The 5,089-nt window shown below is 40.4% G+C and overlaps 1 pseudogene; it reads right to left on the bottom strand.

Moving 5' to 3' along the window:
* Positions 1 to 2,113: 2,113 nt before the first annotated feature.
* On the bottom strand, positions 2,114 to 2,265 carry LOC142358354 (5.8S ribosomal RNA; annotated as a pseudogene).
* Between the last annotated feature and the right edge of the window lie 2,824 nt (positions 2,266 to 5,089).

Here is a 5,089-nt window from a genome sequence, read left to right as displayed (position 1 = left end):
CGCTCACTCCAGTTCCCCTTCAACAGTTTCACGTACTTTTCACTCTCTCTTCAGAGTGCTTTTCAACTTTCCCTCACGGTACTTGTTTACTATCGGTCTCGCTTTATAATTAGCTTTTGGAGAGACATATCTCCAGCTTCGAGTTGCACTTTCAAACAACTCTACTCATAGGAATGAGCCATTATGACTGGTATCGAAAATGACCTTTACAGGATTTTCACCTTCTTTGATGCTACTTTCCAGTAGACATCAGGACAAATTCACCAGTCTAGCATCAAACCATACCGGACACCGAGAAATGTTGCCATTTCTCTTCCCGATGAGCTTTTCCCTGTTCATTCGCCATTACTAAGGGATTCTCAGTTGATTTCTTTTCCTCCCCTTACTGATATGCTTAAGTTAAGGGGGTTCTCTCGCCCAATTCAGGTTATGTAGTTGATTGTCTCTTAATTGGTTCACTGACCAATATGAGACAGAAACCGATTCAGCAGTTTTGTTCGCTACTACTATCAAACACAGGTCGAAGTTTCCATTCAGTCATTAATTCCAACTTTCCAAATGTTGTTGTTTCAGCTTTCGCTTACTAGAAGCAACATAATACTCGCTGCAATACAGACCTCGGGAAACCCTCACCGTGAATAAGGTTCACTCACATATTTCACTACATTTTGCGTGGGATTGGAGATGAGGCTACTCGTTCTTGCTCAGTACTAGGCTGAAAATTAACGAAACTTCGTTACAACGTTCACATGTTGATGTTTCCGCTTTCGCGTACTCGAAACAACATAATACTAGTCTTTGTAATTTAGTTTCATAATTTCAACTGTTCTCATGCAGAATTTTTGCTCATTCTTATCCCAAATTTTGACCTGGCTACTAGTTACACTCCTTGTACTTATTGCAAAATGACCACAAATTTCAACAGCTTTCACATGTTGCTGTTTCGGCTTTCGCTTACTACAGTCAACATAATACTCGTTGCAAAATAAGTGCTCGGCATCTGCAATTTTCCAAAGACGAAGTTTCGCCAGTTCAATTTTCGCTCGCCAATTATGGCTACTAATTCACACGGTACTGAGCTCAACAACATTAAATTTGTTCAGCAAGACTTTCACATGTTGATGTTTTGGCTTTCGCCTACTAGAAGCACATAATACTCGTCTTGTTAGCTCATTCAATGAGAATAGCTTTTCCCGTTGAGAATTTTTGCCTTCAATTGGCGTTGTAGTGAGTTTGGCTACTCAGATCACCAAATACTTGTGACAATTCGAACCAGAAATGTTTTCAATTTTCACATGCTGATGTTTCGGATTCAACCTACTAGAAGCAGCATAATACTTGTATTCAACAATTTCTGTATCAAATCCCAGTTTTCTCTGGTGCATCTTTGCCAAACTATTCCAAACTGCCTGAGTCTGAATACCAATTACAGGTACTAGTAAATGCACGTTACTAAGGACTATATAGTTCTAGGTTACTGTACACAACGACGTTCACATGTTGATGTTTCAGCTGCCGCTTACTAGAAACAACATAATACTTATCGTGCATACCTTTCCATAACTTGTCCTTTTCAGATGCATTAGTTTCCCTTTGTCTTGGCTTCTACAGTCAGACTGGCTACTAGTAACAGCACAGTACTAATCACATATCGTTCTACAGTTTGCAGACAACTTTCACATGTTGATGTTTCAGCTTTCGCCTACTAGAAACAACATAATACTCGCTGTATACATTTGTAGTTCTCTATGTAACTTTCATGTGAAGAAGTTTCGCCAGTCTTTTTGACTGTCTCAAATCTGAGTCATGCTTAGGCTACTAGTTGCTTCATAGTACTTATCGCCTCGAGATCATTGAACAAAACTTGATTTTCACATGTTGCTGTTTCAGCTTCCGCTTACTAGAAACAACATAATACTAGTCTCATTAAGTTCCGTCTCTTTGCAATTTTCTTATGAAGAAAATTCGCCATCACAATGACTCCAGCAGTTCTTGATCAAGGAATGCAATCATTGATCAGAATGCTATTATTTGAATCGGTTCTGCTTTAAGTGTTCCAATTTTATTGGAAGCACCAACAATAGAACATCAATGTGTTCAATCGAGAGTTATATAACCCTGAATCGGACGCAGTCAACAGCCGAAGCCGAGACCGCCTTTTGCGTTAGAGAGGTCGGTAAACAAATCTTGCGATTCATACCGAATTAACACATATAGCTGTGCTCCTCTTCGTAAAGCGAGCCAAGTGATCCCCTGTTGAAGGATGTATTTGGACCAATCTAGTAGCATTTGGTTTCCAACAAGCTCTCCCAAGTTAGCTTACTTATTGGGCTTTTCAACCAATTCGGTTGGCTACAAGCATCATCAAAGTACTAGCCACAGTTTGATCGCAAAATTCTACGACTTTCACATGTTGATGTTTCGGCTTGCGCTTAGCCTACTATAAGCAACATAATACTAGTCATATCATAGAGCGTGATCAGCTTGTGACGTTCTCATGATGAAGTTTCACCAACAGTGTCTCACTTCGAGCTTAAATCCAGCTACTAGTAACTACACAGTACTGACTGCAACGATAACTTTTATCTATACCTTTCACATGCTGCGCTTTCGGCCAGGGCCTACTAACGTCAACATAATACTCGATATAAACTTTTGTTCATGATGCAGCTTCCCCATGCAGAAGTTTCGCCTTCAAATGCTCTCTTGGCCATATGACGTAAGAAAAGGTTACTAGTAACATCACAGTACTAGCCACAGTTTGATTGCAAAATTCTACGACTTTCACATGTTGATGTTTCGGCTTGCGCTTAGCCTACTAGAAGCAACATAATACTAGTCATATCATAGAGCGTGATCAGCTTGTGACGTTCTCATGATGAAGTTTCACCAACAGTGTCTCATTTCGAGCTTAAATCCAGCTACTAGTAACTACACAGTACTGACTGCAACGCTAACTTTTATCTATACCTTTCACATGCTGCGCTTTCGGCCAGGGCCTACTAACGTCAACATAATACTCGATATAAACTTTTGTTCATGATGCAGCTTCCCCATGCAGAAGTTTCGCCTTCAAATGCTCTCTTGGCCATATGACGTAACACAAGGTTACTAGTAACATCACAGTACTAGCCACAATTTGATCGCAAAATTCTACGACTTTCACATGTTGATGTTTCGGCTTGCGCTTAGCCTACTATAAGCAACATAATACTAGTCATATCATAGAGCGTGATCAGCTTGTGACGTTCTCATGATGAAGTTTCACCAACAGTGTCTCACTTCGAGCTTAAATCCAGCTACTAGTAACTACACAGTACTGACTGCAACGATAACTTTTATCTATACCTTTCACATGCTGCGCTTTCGGCCAGGGCCTACTAACGTCAACATAATACTCGATATAAACTTTTGTTCATGATGCAGCTTCCCCATGCAGAAGTTTCGCCTTCAAATGCTCTCTTGGCCATATGACGTAAGAAAAGGTTACTAGTAACATCACAGTACTAGCCACAGTTTGATTGCAAAATTCTACGACTTTCACATGTTGATGTTTCGGCTTGCGCTTAGCCTACTAGAAGCAACATAATACTAGTCATATCATAGAGCGTGATCAGCTTGTGACGTTCTCATGATGAAGTTTCACCAACAGTGTCTCATTTCGAGCTTAAATCCAGCTACTAGTAACTACACAGTACTGACTGCAACGCTAACTTTTATCTATACCTTTCACATGCTGCGCTTTCGGCCAGGGCCTACTAACGTCAACATAATACTCGATATAAACTTTTGTTCATGATGCAGCTTCCCCATGCAGAAGTTTCGCCTTCAAATGCTCTCTTGGCCATATGACGTAACACAAGGTTACTAGTAACATCACAGTACTAGCCACAATTTGATCGCAAAATTCTACGACTTTCACATGTTGATGTTTCGGCTTGCGCTTAGCCTACTAGAAGCAACATAATACTAGTCATATCATGGAGCGTGATCAGCTTGTGACGTTCTCATGATGAAGTTTCACCAACAGTGTCTCATTTCGAGCTTAAATCCAGCTACTAGTAACTACACAGTACTGACTGCAACGATAACTTTTATCTATACCTTTCACATGCTGCGCTTTCGGCCAGGGCCTACTAATGTCAACATAATACTCGATATAAACTTTTGTTCATGATGCAGCTTCCCCATGCAGAAGTTTCGCCTTCAAATGCTCTCTTGGCCATATGACGTAACACAAGGTTACTAGTAACATCACAGTACTAGCCACAATTTGATCGCAAAATTCTACGACTTTCACATGTTGATGTTTCGGCTTGCGCTTAGCCTACTAGAAGCAACATAATACTAGTCATATCATAGAGCTTGATCAGCTTGTGACATTCTCATGATGAAGTTTCACCAACAGTGTCTCATTTTGAGCTTAAATCCAGCTACTAGTAACTACACAGTACTGACTGCAACAATAACTTTTATCTATACCTTTCACATGCTGCGTTTTCGGCCAAGGCCTACTAACGTCAACATAATACTCGATATAAAATTTTGATCATGATGCAGCTTTCCCATGCAGAAGTTTCGCCTTCAAATGCTCTCTTGGCCATATGACGGAACACCAGGTTACTAGTAACATCACAGTACTAGCCACAGTTTGATTGCAAAATTCTACGACTTTCACATGTTGATGTTTCGGCTTGCGCTTAGCCTACTAGAAGCAACATAATACTAGTCATATCATAGAGCGTGATCAGCTTGTGACGTTCTCATGATGAAGTTTCACCAATAGTGTTTCATTCGAATTGGTTCTGCTTTAAGCTCTCCAATTGTTTTGGATGAACCAGTTTTGCCCTTCGAAGCCACTTTTGTGAGCTTTTGTGGGTCTTTACCAAGAGGATATACCTCAAGGCCTCTTTCAATTCCTTTAAGTTCTTTCAACTCCTTTACAGTTTCTAGGTTCACATAGCTGCAAACCTTATTTCTAGTTTTAAGTCTGGCCAACTTGGGGAGAGTTGGTGCAGACCGTGACCAATTCTAGTAGGATGCCACAACAAGAATGTGATCAACTTAGCTTGTCGATGAACCTGCCCCA

The sequence above is a fragment of the Convolutriloba macropyga genome, unplaced genomic scaffold, assembly GCF_964194025.1.
Source record: "Convolutriloba macropyga unplaced genomic scaffold, txConMacr16.3 SCAFFOLD_6244, whole genome shotgun sequence".
NCBI classification, from domain to species: Eukaryota; Metazoa; Xenacoelomorpha; order Acoela; family Convolutidae; genus Convolutriloba; species Convolutriloba macropyga.
Note: the sequence above shows the minus strand (reverse complement) of the source record. Positions and strands in the feature narration are given on the sequence as shown.